An 18,459-nucleotide genomic window follows, 5' to 3' on the forward strand; every position below is an offset into this window, starting at 1 on the left:
CACTGCAATCCTAACTTCCGGGTAAAAGTCATGTGCCCACTCCCCTACGGCATGGCAAAATCAATTCCAGTTGGATTAAAAAGTTACACGTTTTTAGCAAATGAAACCATAAAAACGTATGTGACTCAGATAAAGTTAAAAAAAAAAAAGTGAGTGGTTGTGTTTTTTTAAAAGACAGAGAACAAATGAGACAGAAGACCTGTCTCAATTGTTTAGCGCACACCATGAAATACTTTTTCAACCTCTGCCTCCAAATCTCCAAACTTTTGACCCCTTCCTTACCCCTTGGGCTGAATGGACATTCTTTTAGTCACTCAGTTTTAAGAAGAACTTCATTCTGGTCATTAAGACTCCATCTCAGGTATGAGAAGTTCAGTAAGTAAAGGCAAAGATTAACTTTATATTTATTCAAAGGCTTTTCCCCTCCACCTCAGGCCAGGCTCGTGGTCCCTGTTTGGGAAGGTGGGCTGTTTGCTCCTTCTGCATTTTACTCCTCTTCTCTCTCTCTCACTGCAGTTATTTTTTTTTCTTTTTTCTTTTTTTTTCTTGAGAGAGTCTCACTCTGTTGCTCAGGCTGGAGTGCAGTGGCATGATCTCATCTCACTGCAACCTCCGCCTCCCAGGTTCAAACAATTCTCCGTCTTCAGCCACCTGAGTAGCTGGGATTACAGGTGCCCGCCACCACACCCAGCTAATTTTTGTATTTTTAGTAGAGACGGGGTTTTGCCATGTTGGCCAGACTGGTCTCAAATTCCTGGCCTCAGGTGATCCACCCACCTCAGTCTCCCAAAGTGCTGGGATTACAGTCACAAGCCACCATGCCCAGCCCTCTCTCTGCTGTTTCTGACCCCTCTGGCATTGTAGGGAAGGGAGGGAAAAGGAGTAGGGAAAAATGTGCTTTTATTTAAGTCATGCAGCTGTTCTGACAGTCAAGCCCTCTCTCTGGGAGGGTCCTCGTATGTGGGCTTAAGAGACCTTTGAGAGTCTCTCCATGGTACTATTGTCTGATGCACACTGGGTCATCTCAGTCCCACTCCTAGGCTCCCACCTAGCCATCCCCATCACAGCCTGGGGGATGTGAGGCAGGGGGCTCCAAGCACCAGCCAGCCACCTTGGGCTGGGCCCCAGCTAGACGGCCTGAGCCACCATCTGCTGCATTCACTTGGTCCACAGCACATCCTTCCCCTCCACATTCCAGATGGGGCGAATGTAGCTGCTGTCTCTGCTTTCTCTTCATCCTGCTGAGACAGGTTGCTCTAGCAAGACTTTTGTATCCAGATTTCTCTAGATGAAAAGGAGAGACCAGTTTCTATGTTCGGTCAGACTCCTAATTCAATAAGGGAGGGAGGGAGAGCACAGGGATGGGAAGTGGGGGCATGGAGATGGAGGGAAGATGGGGATGGAGAAGGGGACCGGTCCACCTCTCTCACAAACTTTCTCACTATTCTGTGCCAGTGTCAGCACCAGGATGGGCCTTCAGACCCCTGCATCTCCACCAGCAATGAGCAAAGCGGGGCACAGCAGCCTCCTGGTTTACAGGTAAGTCTTCTTTTCTCCCGGTGGCAAGCTCGAAATTGCCCACACCACATTCTCCCTTTACATCTTCCTGTGCTTGGGTCCCTTTAGTGGTCTGGCGAAGCTGTGGATTCCTTAGAATGATGTTTTTGGCCGGGCACAGTGGCTCATGCCTGCAATCCCAGCACTTTAGGAGGCTGAGGTGGGCAGATCACCTGAGGTTGGGAGCTGTTTCTGACCAACATGGAGAAACCTCATCTCCATGAAAAATACAAAATTAGCCGGACGTGGTGGGGAGTGCCTATAATCCCAGCTACTCGGAGGCTGAGGCAGGAGAATCCCTTGAACCCGGGAGGGAGAGGTTGCGGTGAGCCGAGATTGCGCCACTGCACTCCAGCCTGGGCAACAAGAGCAAAACTCCATTGCAAAAATAAATAAATAAATAAATAAATAAATGATATTTTCAATTACAAAATAAAATATACAGGACTACAAAGGTTACCAATTCTATTGAAATGCACTTATCACAATCATTTGAAAATGTGTACTCTAGTAATAATGCTTCCTCCTAAAAAATCTTTTTCTAAAAAAATCACTTTTTTAGGATATAATAGACATACCAAAAGCTGTACATATTCAGGCCAGGCACAGTGGGTCACACCTGTAATCCTAGCACTTTGGGAGGCCTAGGTGGGTGGATCACTTGAAGTCAGGAGTTTGAGACCAGCCTGGCCAACATGGTGAAACCCTGTCTCTACTAAAAATACAAAAAAAATTAGCCTAATATGGTGGTGCATGCCTGTAATCTCAGCTACTCAGGAGGCTGAGGCAGGAGAATCACTTGAACCTGGGAGGCAGATGTTGCAGTGAGCCAAGATTGCTTTACTGCACTCCCACCTGGACAGCAAGAGCAAAACTCCATCTCAAAAAAAAAACAAAAAAAAACTGTACATATTTAATGTATGCAACTTAATGAGTTTGGATAAGTGCACCCCATGAAACTATCACCACAATCGATGTCGTAAACATACCATCACCACCAAAAGGTTCCCCCCACCCTCTGTATTTATGTGCATGGGCACACGTGACAGAGAGACAGAGGGATGAGAGCACTTAACAGTTAAGATCTACACTCTTGGTAAATGCTCAAGTATGCAAGTTCTGTTAACTGTAGACAGCATGCTCCCCAGTAGCTCTCTAGAACTCATTCATCTTGTATAAGGGAAATGTTGTACCCTTTGACCAACACCTCCTGTGTCCCCCTCCCCCAGCCCCTGGCAACCACCATTTCACTCTCTGCTTCTATGTGTTTGACTATTTTATATGCCTCATGTAAGTGAAATGATGAAGTGCTTGTCCTTCTCTGTCTGGTTTCTTTCACTTAGATGGTGCTTTATTAAAACATTATAGGCCCGGCACGGTGGCTTAAGCCTGTAATCCCAGCACTTTAGGAGGCTGAGGAGGGTAGATCACAAGGTCAGGAGTTCAAGACCAACCTGGCCCATATGGTGAATACCCATCTCTACCAAAACTGCAAAAAAAAATTAACCGGGCATGATGGCAGGTGCTTGTAGTCCCAGCTACTCATGAGGCAGAGGCAGGAGAATCACTTGAACCCGGGAGGCAGGGGTTGCAGTGAGCCAAGATCCTGCCACTGCACTCCAGCCTGGGTGACTAAAAAACAAGGTCTAACAGTGATTTCTAACTAGTGATGAGTATAAAGGTATTTTGAGATATCTGCAACAGCTGTTATGTCGTTTGAAAACACCCGTGCATTCTACTAGAGACAATTAGTCATAGTTGTTACTAGTACTCTGTAGTTCGTTGCCTACATTCATAATTGGAGGAAATGCAACATTTCAGCTAGAGGATGGTGAATATAAGGATGGAATATTTTTCCCATTCATGTTCACAACTTGCTGAGGATGGATGAAGAACCCTTGCCCTAGGCTGGGGACTGCCTCCTCCAGGGAATCCTCCCACAGCCTTCCTGGCCTCTGCTTATGTAGGTCAGGAGGTGCAGGGGATGTGGCTGCAGGGCCGGTTTGGTGAGGTTTGCAGAATCACCTAGCAACTCCCCTAGGAGTGGAGAGACGTTACAGCCAATCCTTCTCAGCTTTGGGACAAGCAACTCTGAGATGACAGAACAGGTTCCCTAAATGGTCTGTTGCTGTGACTGCTGTTTACACTTGATGTTCACAAAATGCTCTGGAATTGATACGCAAGAAACTGCTAACAGTGATTACCTCTGGGAGTAGAGATGAAAATTGAGAGGAAAAGAGGGGAATTTCTTTTCATGTTAAATTCCTTTGTACTGTCTTAAAAAATAATAACAAACATCTTGTTTATATGATGAAAAACAAGTTGTAAAGAAAATGTCAGATGTTTTTCTAAAGGAAACCATATGTGACTTTAACCGATTTAAGGCAAGTAGAAGCTTTCTAAGTATAAACGTAATGAAAGAAATGATGGTGGAAATTGATAAATTACACACAAAAAAAGATGCAAAACACGACAATGTCACAGACCAAAAATAACAAACTTAAGAAATATTTGCAACAAAAATTAAACAAAAAGGACCGAGCATGGTGGCTCATGCCTGTAATCCCAGCACTTTGGGAGGCCAAGGTGGGTGAATCACCTGAAGTCAGGAGTTCGAGACTAGCCTGGCCAACATGGTGAATCCTCATCTCTACTAAAAATACAAAATTAGTGTGGTGGTACATGCCTGTAATCCCAGCTACTCAGGAAGCTGAGACAGGAGAATCACTTGAAACCGGGAGGTGGAGGTTGCAGTGAGCCAAGATCGCATCATTGCACTCCAGCCTGGGTGACAATAGTGAAACTCCATCTCAAAAAAAGAAAAACATTAAACGAAAGGAGCTAATAGTCTTAAATTTTGAAGCAATATTGAAAAGCAGTGGCATGCTATAAATAACTCTTCCGAGCTATTCAGTATTCTTCTTTCTGCCCTAGTGCCACCATATCTACCTCCAGCGAAAAACTGAGCAGCAAGAGACAAAAAGAGAGAATCCTAAATACATAGGTCAAATCCCCAGAATCAGTGATGGCTGAGGCCGCCTCCGCCCCTCTGTGGTTCTCAGTTCAATCTGAGGTTCATTACTGGCCACTGATGCTTCAAACCAGATGTAGTTTGGAGGATCCTCCACCAAAGCAGACAGACCCTAACTTCCACAACGGAATTGAAATGACTTAACCTCAGACTCTCCATTCCAGGATGTACCTAGAGATAGGTGGTACCCTCAAAATAAGAAGACAGGAAAATTTATTGAGAAATAAACTATGATACATATTTAGACCTGGCCTCCTGCAGTAGCATTGGGAAACATGTATGGCCTTTGGCGATCAGACGAACTTAGATTCAAGTCTTGGCTCTGCCACCTTTTACTAACAACGCAACTCCAGCAAGTCACTTATCTAAGTCATAGTTTTCCCACTGAGATCCTTACTTCACACCATATACACAAAAAGACTCTATAAGGTTTTCAAATAGAATGTTTAAATAAAACATTGAAAGTTTTAGAAATATAGGATAGTATCTTTACCGCCTTGGAATAGGGAATGGTTTCTTAAGACCCAAAAAGGACAAATGTTTAAAAATGTAAATTGAATTACATGAAAGTTAAAAACTTCAACACAATAACAGACATCTTAGAAAAAATTTAAAAAGACAAAAGCCTAAGAGAAAGTGTTTGCAACACGAAAAACAAAGCATTAATATACGAAACATACTAAAATTCTTTTAAATAAACTTTAAAGAGAATGCAATAGAAAAAATTAGCAAATGATACATACAATAATTCACAGAAGAAACTGCTGTAGTCAACAAATAAATTCTCAAAAAAAAATTGCCGCAGATAGTTTTATACAGTATGATACCATTTATGTAAATTTTAATTTTTTTAATTTTTTTATTTTTGAGAAAGAGTCTCACTCTGTCACCCAGGCTGGAGTCCAGTGGTGCAATCTTGGCTCACTGCAACCTCCACCCGCTGGGTTCAAGCAATTCTCCTGCCTCAGCCTCCTGAGTAGCTGGGATTACAGGCACAAGCCACCACGCCTGGCTAATTTTTGTATTTTTAGTAGAGACAGAGTTTCACCATATTGGTCAGGCTGTTCTTGAACTCCTGGCCTCGTGATCCACCCGCCTCAGTCTCCCAAAGTGCTGGAATTACAGGCATGAGCCACCGTGCCTGGCCATAAATATTCTTAAATACCCAAAGCAACACTAAATATTTATAGATGTATTTTTACCTAGTAAAAGCGTAAAAAGGCGATTGATACACACTAAATTTCTAACTGAAAGGAAATTGGGAAGGAAATAGGAGAAGTGTTATTGTACTTTTCTATACTTAAAAAAAAACTTTTCCCAAAAATAGCAGTAAATGTGAAGTTACTAAGGAGAGGGTCTGACTTTTATTAGGTACTTATTAAATTATAGCTATCTTTGAAGTTATCTATCAAGAGCAGGTGCTAAAATGTATTTGGCTCCTGTGTTCCAACTACAACTGGTGGCTTCTTCTCATCCCACTCGTGTGCTAATGGCAGGCTCTGTGCATCACAGAACAACATGGTATGAGCCGTAAGCCTCGTGTTAAGCCAGTGCTTCTCCACCTGGAACAAAATGTCTCAGTCTGGAGACATTTTAGTTGTCACTGCTGGAGCAGAGGGCATTGCTACTAGAATGTAGAGTGTCGAGGCCAGGGAAGCTGCTGAATGTCCCGTGATTCCCAGGACAGTCCCCACCACAAAGAACCATCTGGTCCAAATGTCAATAGTGCCGAGGCTGAGAAACCCAATGTAAGCCCATAGAAAACGACAGAAATAACCATTGGATTTAATCTAATATACTAAATTTGACTACTTTTCTGATGAGTCCTTTTTCTAAATTATCAGACAAGTGAAACCACATCTTCTTTCTAATCTTTCTTTCTAATATTGGACGCTGGCTAGACTGGAGAGTGTGGGTGATAAGAGTTGCTTCTCCCAAAACCACAGCCTCTGGTTTCTCTTCTCTGTATCCACAGCGGGCAGAATGGCATCTACTGGAAAGAGTATATACTCTATAATCCTTTCGTTTTGTTTTGTTTTGTTTTGTTTTTTGAGGTGGAGTCTTGCTCTGTCACCTAGGCTGGAGTGCAGTGGCGCGATCTTGGCTTACGGCAACCTCCACCTCCCGGGTTCAAGTGATTCTCCTGCCTCAGACTCCAGAGTAGCTGGGATTGCAGGTGCACACCATCACACCCGACTAATTATTGTATTTTTAGTAGAGACGGAGTTTCACCATGTTGGTCAGGCTGGTATTGAACTCCTGGCCTCGTGATCCACCTCAAACTCCTGACCTTGGCCTCCCAAAGAAAATAGCAGTTTTTTTTTTTTTTTTTTTTTTTTTGAGACGGAGTTTCGCTCTTGATACCCAGGCTGGAGCGCAATGGCGCGATCTCGGCTCACCGCAACCTCCGCCTCCTGGGTTCAGGCAATTCTCCTGCCTCAGCCTCCTGAGTAGCTGGGATTACAGGCACGCGCCACCGTGCCCAGCTAATTTTTTGTATTAGTAGAGACGGGGTTTCACCATGTTGACCAGGATGGTCTCGATCTCTTGACCTCGTGATCCACCCGCCTCGGCCTCCCAAAGTGCTGGGATTACAGGCTTGAGCCACCGCGCCCGGCCGAAAATAGCAGTTTTAAGAATACTCAGAAATCTCCAAGATAACACAGAAAAGTAATTGACAAATTTATCAGAGAAATGTAACAAGTGCGTACCACCATGCCTGGCTAATTTTTATATTTTTAGTAGAGACGGGGTTTCACCATGTTGGCCAGGCTAGTCCCAAACTCCTGACCTCAAGTGATCCACCCGCCTCGGCCTCTCAGAGTGCTGGGATTACAGGCATGAGTCATTGTGCCTTGCCTCTATAATCATTTTAATTGGGCAAAATATTATAGAATTTTTTTCAGTCATGAAAAGTAATCAGGTTTGCATTCTAATTCAGTCTAACCCTGGCTATTTCTAAAGCTAAAGGAAGAACAACAAAAGTATTTCTTTTCAACCTCCCAAAAAATAGTTCAACTGATCCATGAACCAGATGTCAAATCCACACCATTAAATCACCTTCTCCATAGTCTTAAAGTTCAATTGGCCCAATTGTGCATGAAGAGTCTACCAATCATGGTTACATTCAGCTTCATAGCAGAAAACTGCAAAAGACAAAGGCTTATAAGATTAAATTTCATTTCTCTCTCAGTTAAAAGAAACATAAAGATAAGCAGTATCCAGGGCTGGTTTGGTAGCTCCATGACGTCATCATCCTCCGTTGTGTTCTCTGGGCCCCTCAGCCTCATAGTTCCAGATGGCGGCTGAAGCTCCCCCAGAACATCCCTGTTTCCAAGTTCAAATCAGGAAGAAGGGAAGGGCATGCCTCTACTCTTTTAATGGCACTTCCAGGCAGTTCCTTCCAACCCAACTACTTCTATCTCATTGGCCAGAACGTAATTACTGGCCATACCTAATGGTCAAGGAAGCAGGGAAATACAGATTTCTAGCCTGGGCGGCAATGTGCCTGGGTAAAAATCAGGATTTCTTTGCTAAAGGAGAAGCAAAGAGTGGATTTTGGAAGGCAACTAGTAGTTTATGCAGTAGACTGCTCCTCTGGCAGATATACTCATGAATACTCTTCTTCCCCTGTGTAGACCCCGGCATTTCCCATCCGGTTAGGGCATCTCACTCAGAGTCCAGAATCTTTAGGTGATGTGCAATCTTCTCTATCATGTCTGCAAATGCCTCCTCGTGGTCTGGTACTTTGCAAACCGAAAAATGTTATCTGCATTTACATGCCGTATAATTGCTGGCATAGGAGCAGAATAAGCAGACACACAGAAAAACTCACATTAGAAAAGCAGGGAAAGGCTGGGCGTGGTGGCTCCTGCCTATAGTCCCAACACTTTGGGATTACTCAGATGACTTGAATTGGGCAACATAGTGAAACTCTGTCTCTACAAAAAAAAAAAATTAGCCAGATATGGTGGCATGTGCCTGTAGTCCCAGGTACTTGGGAGGCTGAGGTGGAGGGTCGCTGAAGCCCAGAAGGCACAAGTTGCAGTCAGCCAAGATTGTGCCATTGCACTCCAGCCCGGGTGACAGAGACAAAGAGAGAAAGAAAGGAAAGAAAGAAAAGGAAGGAAGGAAGGAAGGAAGGAAGGAAGGAAGGAAGGGAAAGAGGAGAAAGGGGAGAAAGAGATCCACAGCAATGATCTAATCCTTCTGGTTAGTAGTGGCAAAGCCTCCCTTTGCTGGCAGAGAAGGTCATTCCTTGACTGAGCTGCTGCCTTGGAGGAACTCTCTTATCCATTGCCCCCTGTGGCCTCTGGCTTTGCCCTCTTGGGAGTTCTTCTTTTCTGTTTTCCTCCATGGCTGTATCTGAGCCCTGGGCATTGGAGATAGGATCATCTTGAAGCTGCATGGTTTCCACAGCCAACTTCCTGCTTGTGCAGGTGCAGGTTCCCAGGAATTCTTTTCAGAGTTGACTAATCAGAAGTTTTTTCAGGCCAAGCTTGAGGTTTCTGTCCAAACATAATAGGTTTCCATCCAATCTCTTTGCCTCCAGTCAATTCCGAGCGTGGGTTACTACAGCCTAACACTGAGTCCAGAAACACTTCTCACACCCGAAGGCTCTGATCTTTTATTTAGAGCTCTTTATGCTCTGCCATCTTTTCCCTCTCCAATTGGCCTAGCTGCCTTGAGACCATTTGAAAGAAGGAAGCTGGGTGAGACGGGAACACGCTTCATCTAATCTTTGTGTCTGGGCTTGTTTCCATTGTCTGGCAAGGAACCTAGGAAGATGCTCTGAATGGCCTGGGGCCACAGCCTTATCTCCTGCCAAGGCTGGATGGGCTTGCACTCACTAGAAGCTGAATTTTTCATCCTACAAGACTCCCAATTACAGGATTCACAGCCGAGTTTAGATTACAGGCAGAGTCTAATCTTTACAAAGCTGTGTTTCCTTCTATCTCTGTTGACAGGCAGGATAGCTCCAGATGAGTTCCTATCTTTTTTTTTTTTCCGAGATGGAGTCTCACTCTGTCACCAGGCTGGGGTGCAGTGGCATGATCTCAGCTCACTGCAACCTCCGTGTCCCAGGTTCAAGCAATTCTCCTTCCTCAGCCTTCCAAGTAGCTGGAACTATAGGCCTGTGCCACCATGCCCAGCTAATTTATATATTTTCAGTAGAGACAGGGTTTCACCATGTTGGCCAGGATGGTTTCAATCTCTTGATCTTGTAATCTGCACACCTCGGCCTCCCAAAGTGCTGGGATTACAGTGATGAGCCACCGCGCCTGGCGGAGTTCATATCTTTATCACAGCACTTAGCTAAAAGCCACAAGATGCAATCAATACAAACCAAAATTTTACATTTCGTACCCCTTCCCCTAGCTATACCTTCAGTTTGCATGTTGTTTGCTTTATATGATTCAGGAAATGACAGTTTTGCTCAAATGTTTTGCTACAGCATAACAAGGGTCACTAATTTTCCAACTGATGGTATCTGCTCATCACTGCTCCATATCTGATCTTCTCCACTAAGCCAATGACACAATTGGATTTTATTATATATATCGTCCAACTTGTGGATGTTGAATTTTGTATTGATTAGGATAAGGTTTAGTTGCATAAAACAGGAAAATGCAAAATGCTGGTTGTTTAAACATAGTACAAGGTGGTAACCCCACAGATGCGGCTTGTCAGATGTGTGGTATGATAAGAAACACATTTGCTTATTAATCATAACAGTTTCTAGTAATAACTTGTACCTGAGAGTATATGACTTAGATAACATACCCACGAGTAAGTGTGATAATGGCTCCTTTTCCTATGTAGCTTGCGAGACTTTTCTCAAGTTGGAACAGGATTTAAGATGATGTTTCTCATAAGGAGCGAGCCAAAGATTTTATGATAATGTCGACTAATTCCTGACCCAGAAGTCTGCAGAGGCTGGTGACGGAGGGGTGGGGAGCTGAATCACTGCTAAGGAAGACGAAGGTCAGATGGGAGTTGGGAAGGAAGCCGTCAGTGGGAGCCCATCAGTCCAGAATCTGACTGTAAAATTGCTAAATAGCCCAGGCACAAAGGCTCACACTGCAGTCCCAGCACTCTGGGAGGCTGAGGTGGGAGGATTGCTTGAGGCCAGGAGTTTGAGACCAGCCTAGGCAGCATGGTAAAACCCATCTCTACAAAAAAATTTTAAAAACAGCCAGGCGTGTGGTGCTGCGCGCCAGTAGTCCCAATTACTCGGGAGGCTGAGGCAGGAGGATTCTTGAGCCCAGGAGTTCAAGGCTGCAGTGAGCCATGATTGAACCCTCTGCACTTCAGGCTGGACAACAGAGCAAGACCCTGTCTCAAAAAAAGTTGCCAAATTATGAGACAAAGAAAAAGAGGGATGCATGTTGAAATCAAAGAGAAGTCCAGAGTCCTACTGCCACTGATTACTATGACAACCAGCATTTCTTGTCACTACGTGCCAGGCAGTGCACTAAATTCTTTAATACCTTTACCAACCTCTGAAAACCTTATGAGGTAGATACTACTATGATCTTCACTTTACAGATAAGGAAACTGAGGCTTAAAGTGGTTAATTTATCCAAGGTCATAGCAAATGGCAGAGCCAAGACTTGAACTCAGGTCTCTCAGAGAGCAAAGCTAATCTCTTAACCTCAATGGTAAATTGTTTGTAAAGTAGATTTGAGCTTTTTGTTTTTCCTTCAAAGCAATGACTCTTAACTGTTAACTATTCAGCACCAGTCAATCATTCATCATCTGTATAATCAGTCCGGTTTAGTTATGAGGAAAGACATCTCAGCCATACATTTCTTTTCTTTTTAGAGACAGGCCCCTGGCTCTGTTGTCCAGGCTGGAGTGCAGTGGCGCAATTAGAGTCCACTGCAGCCTCAGTCCCAAACTCCTGGGCTCAAGCAATCTTCCTACCTCAGCCTCCCGAGTAGCTAGGACTACAGGCAGCTACCACGATACCCGACTAATTTTATTTGTTGTAGATGACATCTCACTATGTTGCCCAGGCTGGTCTTGAATCCCTGGCCTCAAGTAGTCCTCCAGGCTCAGCCTCCCAAAGTGCTGGGATTACAGCCTGAGCCACCTCGCCTAGCCTATCCCAGTCATACTTCACTAGTTTGTATTTATAAGTCACATGTCATGGTCTCTCTGAACAAAAAGGGGGAAAGGAAGAGGTTAGCCTTTAGGAAAATGAGAAAATAGACCAAGTATGATTTGAAGACCTTTTATTCCTCTTTCAGACAACTCCTCCTTTCCTTCCCTCCTTCTTTCTTTCATCAAGCATTTACTGTTGGCCGTGCTTGGTGGCTCAGGCCTGTAATCTCAGCACTTTGGGAGGCCGAGGTAGGCAGATCACTTGAGATCAGGAATTCGAGATCAGCCTGGCCAACATAGTGAGGCCCCATCTCTACTAAAATTTAAAAAAAAAAAAAAGGTTAAAAAAAACTGAGTGTGCACTCTAGCCAGGTAAAGCTCTGAGGAGTTAAAGTGTCACCGGAATCAAAGCCCAGCTCTGCACTTGCAGAACAGGACATCCAGTGCTGTCGGGTAAGCTCAGGTGTTGTGCCTGTGATGAGAGGCATATTGCAGCTGGTCTCATGGGGAAATGGGGGTAGAAATCCTTTTGATGCTGCCCAAGCTGAGGCCTGGGAGGATAAATAGAAGCTTTCCAAGTGTGGGCAGGCAGGAAGGCAATCCCAGTAGTGGAGGCAGCAGTGCAAAAGCCCAGAGCAAGAGAAAGCATATGTGCAGGGAACTGCTGATGATAACCAGAATGTGGGAGCCGTGGGCAGGGATGTAACAGGAATGAGCCTGAAGATGCCTTGCATGCTACACTCACCAGTATGGGCTTCATCATAATGAGATAAATGTTATATACAAACGGGACAACCAATTCGTGCTTTCGAAAGTTCATTCTAGCTGCAGGGTAGAGAGTGGTTTGAAAGATGACTTCAGTGAAGGAAACCAGTGAGTCTATCAAGGTGATGCAGTGTTGAATGGTGAGAGCCAGACCTAGGGCACAACAACAGGAATGGACAGGAATGGAGAGACTGGAATGCTGGGAGGAGGTGGGGGGACCAGAGCTGGGTGCATGCTTAAGCCTGATGGGTGAGAGGGGAGGCGGAGTCAGGCTTGATGTCCAGGTACCTAGCTTGGACAATGAGGTGGGTGAGTGGGTCTAAAAAAACAAGGAGAGAAGCAGGTTTGGAATCAGCTTCGAATCAAATAGAGCTCACAGAAGTCCAGAGTTCACAGGACAGATCTGGCCTCAAGAAGCAGCTGTGGAGTCCCTGGCATAGGCGAATGGGAACCAGGGGAAGGATGAGATTTTCCCAGAAGAGAACGGTTGGCCTCCTTCCCTATACTCCACAAAGCACACACTGGCTAAGTCTTCCCGCTGTACCAGTTCCTCACCCTGCCTTATTCTTGTGGGTCTTGCTCCATGATGAGTTGCCCCAATCCCCATCCTAAATTAGTTCTGTGTCCCTTTCTCTCAGGATCTCTCCTAGCTATTCTAGTAAATGATTTAATGTTAAAAATTCATAGGCATTGGTCAACACACTTAGCCTGTGTCAGAGGACACAGACAAAAGAGAACTGGAACTGTTTCTCAACAGTACAAGGCCCTCGAGTCAGAAACACCTGGCAGTGGGTGGCAGAGAAGAAACAACTGAAATCAAATGCCAATACCCCAGGGAAGCTTTCCCACAGGAACCGTCAGGGCCTTCTTCACCATGTTCCCATGGCAGTATCGCATTTGTCTTACTGCACCGAAATTCTTCTGTTTTCGAGTCTGTCTTTCCTTCTATATTGTAAGTTCCAAGAAAAGAAATGTTGTACCTTCTCCTTCTTTGTACTGCCTGTCCCTCTGCCTTAACACAATGCTGTAGATAGCAGGTATTTAATAAATATCTATTGGGCGAATGAATCTGCAGAGATCCATGCCATTCACAGGGCATGTCAGGGAGCTTCTTGACACAACAAGTCACACCGGCAGATTTTCCAGGGAATACAAGATCCCTGTTGCTATGCTGACCTCTGGCTTCTTCACCTAGGTGTGTGCTGTGCCCATGATTTAGAGCAGATCTCTCTTCATTCCTAATTAGGTAACAGCTACTTAGTCTTCTTAAAATTAGGCCAGGCGCAGTGGCTCATGCCTGTAATTCAAGCACTTTGGGAGGCCGAGGTGGGCAGATCACAAGATCAGGAGTTCAAGACCAGGCTGGCCAATATGGTGAAACCCTGTCTTTACTAAAAATACAAACATTAGCCAGGCATGATGGCAGGTGCCTGTAATCCCAGCTATGTGGGAGGCTCAGGCTGGAAAATCACTTGAACCCAGGAGGCAGAGGTTGCAGTGAGCTGAGATCACACCACTGCACTCCAGCCTGGGCAACAGAACGAGACTTCATCTAAAAAAAAAAAAAAATTAATAAATATAAAGGCTGGACACAGTGGCTCATGCCTATAATTCCAGCAGTTTTGGAGGCCGAGGCTGGAAGACTGCTTGAGGCCAGGAGTTTAAGACCAGCCTGGGCAACACAGCAATTTTTTTCCAGGTGAAAAACACCATTTTTCACCTGGAAAAAAACAAGGAATACATACTAATAACACAGGCCATGTGGTAAATGCCTAACTGGTAGAGGTGGAGAAAGTGAATTCCAAGGGAAGAAAAACTGAAATTGATAGCAAGACTTGGACTAGGAGTGCAAAAGGAGTATGATGGCACCGAAAGATTCCAGGGAAGTTCAGGTAGCCAAGAGGATGAATGGACACGAGGTTAGGGGTAGGAGCGTGGGAGGTATGGGGACCAGGATAGGAAGGTATACGTGGTTGGATGGAGAGACTGATGGCAAAGACACACACACACAAAACACAAATTTTAATAAAAGAAAATATAAAGAAAAGAAATCTTGGCAAACTGTAAAACTAAAGATGGAAGAGCGAGAGGTAAAAAAGGAAAATTTGCAAAAAGCTAAGAAGTATCTTAGCTTATCTAAAGGGTTCTACCAAATTATTCCTTCTGCTATTCAAAGCTTTCCTAAAATTTTGCTCTTCCTAGAAGTTTTTAACAGCAGAGAAGAAAACATCTTACCTCCTACAATAGAACAGTGAGACTGGAAGGGATCTTAGCAATCACCAGGCTCCTTTGTTTCACGCAGAGAATGGAAGTTACTCCCCTGTAGATACATGGTTAGATCATCTAGAAGCCTGAGCCAAAGTCACAGTCTGTATATTTCTATAAGCGCTCATTCCAATAGGTAATTGTTTTCTGCTCCCATTTTTCCAAACAAATGACCTTCTCAAAAACCAGAAAAAAAAAAGTCTGTTTTTTTTTAAGTGAGTCAATAAACATTTCATTGTGAAGGACTAAGCGATAGGCCTGGGAGGCAAGAGTTGGTTTTTGTACTTCTAGCACTTAGTCCAGAGCCTGGCACAAAGTGGTTTTCAATAAGGTTTTGTTGGATGGATGGATGGATGGATGAATGGATGGATGGATGGGTATGTGATAGTTGGATAGATGGATGAATGAATGGATATGTGATGGATGGAAGAATGAATGAAAGATGGATAGATGGATGGATGAATGGTTATATGATAGATGGATGGATAAATGGAAGGAAGGATGGATGGATAAATGTGTTCTATTAGGGCTGCCACCACTATTAGATACTTACTGAATAGACTTTTAAAGTATTTTCTGACTTTCAGAGGTATTTGATCTAACTTGCTTCTGTATATGGGACAATGATCCCAGGTTGTTTGAAAGAATTCTTGGTAAAGATCTAATTAATAAATGATATGTTTTTCAATAAGTTATAATCTCATTGGAAACTGAGACGTGGATATAAGCAGAAATGATTAACAGTACGGGAAAACAATGTGTTAAATGCCAGGTGACTATTCATGCAGTATAAGCCATAAGTAGAGTGATATAACTTGTTTTCTAAACTGGGTCCCCTTCGAGAGTGACAGAGGGCCTTATTAATACACCAATACGATGGGAGCAAACAGGGCCATACGGTCCAAGTAGGGAGTTCAGATGAGAGGGCAGATTTTCCATGTACTGCGGAGGCCTCTTGAACTTTGCTTGTGCTGTGTCCATGATTTGGAGCCACATCTCCCTTCATTCCTAATTAGGTAACAGCTACTTAGTCTTAAAATTACTAAATATAAAGGCCGGGCATGGTGGCTCACCCCTATAATTTCAGCACTTTGGGAGGCTGAGGCTGGAAGACTGCTTGAGGCCAGGAGTTTAAGACCAGCCTGGTCAACAGAGCAAGACTCTGTCCTTACAAAAAATACATATTTTTTATTTTATTTATTATTATTTTTTTGAAACAGAGTCTTGCTCTGTTGTCCAGGGTAAAGGGCATGATCTTGGCTCACTGTAACCTCTGCTTCCCAAGTTCAAGCAATTCTCCTGCCTCAACCTCCCATGTAGCTGGGACTACAGGCGTGCGCCACCATACCAGGCTAATTTTTGTATTTTTAGTAGAGACGGGGTTTCACCATGTTGGCCAGGCTGGTCTCAGACTCCTGACCTAAAGTGATCCACCGCCTTGGCCTCCCAAAGTGCTGGGATTATAGGTGTGAGCCAGCTCGCCCAGCCAAAAAATTTTTTTCAATTAGCCTGGTACGGTGGCACGTGCAGCTAGTCTCAGCTACTCAGAAGGCTGGGGCCGGAGGACTGCTGGAGCATGGAGGAGTTGAGGCTGCAGTGAGCTATTATTGTGCCACTGCATAACAACAACAACACAGTTAATATGTGTGATGTATTAAAAGTAAGTTTGAAAAGTGTGTATGAATGATAAACGCTAGAAAAAAATTAAAGGAAGATTTTGTACATACTGTAAGTATATAGAGCGGAGTTTGTTATCCCATTTAAAAAAAATCACAGGTGTCATTCTAGAGTATCTTTAAATTTCAGATACTTGGCTTTGAGCAAAATGCCCTTTTCAATGGTTTAATGAGAGTAGCCTAGAGCTTATTTTTAAATGGTAGAAATGTTGCTAATAACAGGGTAGGTTTATATACTTGCTACACAAATGGTCCCTGGAGTCACAGCATCAGCATCACTTGGGAATCCATTAGAAATGCAGATTCTCAGGCTTCACCCCAGACCAATGGAGTCAAAATATACCTTTTAATGAGGTGCCCAAGTGATTTGCAGACACATTAAAGTTCAAGAAGCATTGGTCTATACAACCTTCGTTCTTTCAAAAGTGTGAAATTTATTTAAACATTTAAATATACTTTTCCTACTTGGCTCTTGTTCTCCTTTGTAAAACGTATTGACAGTATACTTCCTTTTGCTTTTAAGTCTTTAAGTGTCTGGAACTTTAATGATGATAATGAAGAGGGCTGTTGTTTACAAAGAAAACAGTAAGAATAGAATGAACACCCCAGATTCCCATAATGCACTCCCCATTCAGGGGTACCAATGGACAAAGACTCAAATTCACGGGACAAGCTCCTCCATTTTGCTATGGACCAGCTTTTAACTCTAGCCCATCAATGCCGTTTTTAAAACTTCTCCCAGGAGAAGAAAAAAAAATGATAGAAGAAGAAACCATACTTAGAAATGCAAACTATACAAGGAAATCTTGACTTTCAGTCCTTGTAAATACTGAACAAAAGCCTTTGTCTTTCACAAGTTGAGGGAATATTAACATGCGATGGGGGTGTCTTTCCTGCGACTGTTTTGCTGGCTCTGGGCCCGGCATGAATTTGGTAGGACTGGGCAAGGCCACAGCTGCATGCCGGCCTGCGTTGCGTCTCTATTTTTGCAGGCATTAAATAGCTTCTCCTATCTCCAACATGTGTTGCTGCACATGTGACCCGATGAATCAATCCCCTGTACAATGAAGCAGCGATAATGAGTCTGGGGCAATTAGCACAGGGACAGAGGGTCTTCCTAACAGACTCTTGCCCATGTTAATATTCTCAGCATATCCTGGGTGGGTGCTCCTGAGAATTCCACTAATGCCCCATTACCATCCTCGGGGCTGGTAATTGCAAGGATAGAGACGGGTTGCAGCTTCTGGGCAGCCGTTCCCTTCCTTCCCAAGATGAATGTTGTGAAGGGCAATGAGGGGGTTGTGAGTGCCTCCAAATAAAGGTCTTTTATGGCTCTTTAAAGCTGTAAGTCATTCAGTCATAGTTTCTTTTGCCACTGGCTTGACAACTTTAAAAATTTACATTTCTGAACCTGTACTTTAACAGGCTTTCATCATAACTTCAGGAAAGAAGCATTAGAATGGGGAAGATTTAGGTGCACAGATGGGGTCGAAATCAGGATAATATTGACTAAGCACCCTCCTGGGGCTCTCCTAACACAAACGATTACCCTGCCTCCTAGGATTTTATAGTTCAGATAGAATAGGTGAGCACTAAAACAGTCAAATCTGTTATCCTGAAAGGCCAGACAGGCAAAGTAGTTCCCATGAAAATCGTGGAATATTAGCCCTCAAAGATATTTTAAAGCCCACCCCTCCTTTTTTTGGTAATTGTCTATGAAATGAGGCTCTTACAGGCTCTGCCTCACCACATGGCGGTGAGGACCAAATTAGACACCCTGGGAGCTTGCAATTGAAAACTCTCCCATGTCTACAAACCAAAATAATGCTTGTGTGTGCCTGTGTGTGTGCGTGTGTGTGTGTGCACGTGAGCATGCACGCGCAAATAGATAAAAAAAATTTTAAGACAGCATCTCAGCCAGGTGCAGTGACTCAAACCTGCAATCCCAGCACTTTGGGAGGCCGAGGCGGGTGGATCACCTGAGGTTGGAACTTAGAGACCAGCCTAACCAACATGGAGAAATTTCACCTCTACTAAAAATACAAAATTAGCTGTGCA

Source organism: Aotus nancymaae, unplaced genomic scaffold (assembly GCF_030222135.1).
Source record: "Aotus nancymaae isolate 86718 unplaced genomic scaffold, 86718_ANA_hifiasm-v0.15.2.pri h1tg000051l, whole genome shotgun sequence".
NCBI lineage: Eukaryota > Metazoa > Chordata > Mammalia > Primates > Aotidae > Aotus > Aotus nancymaae.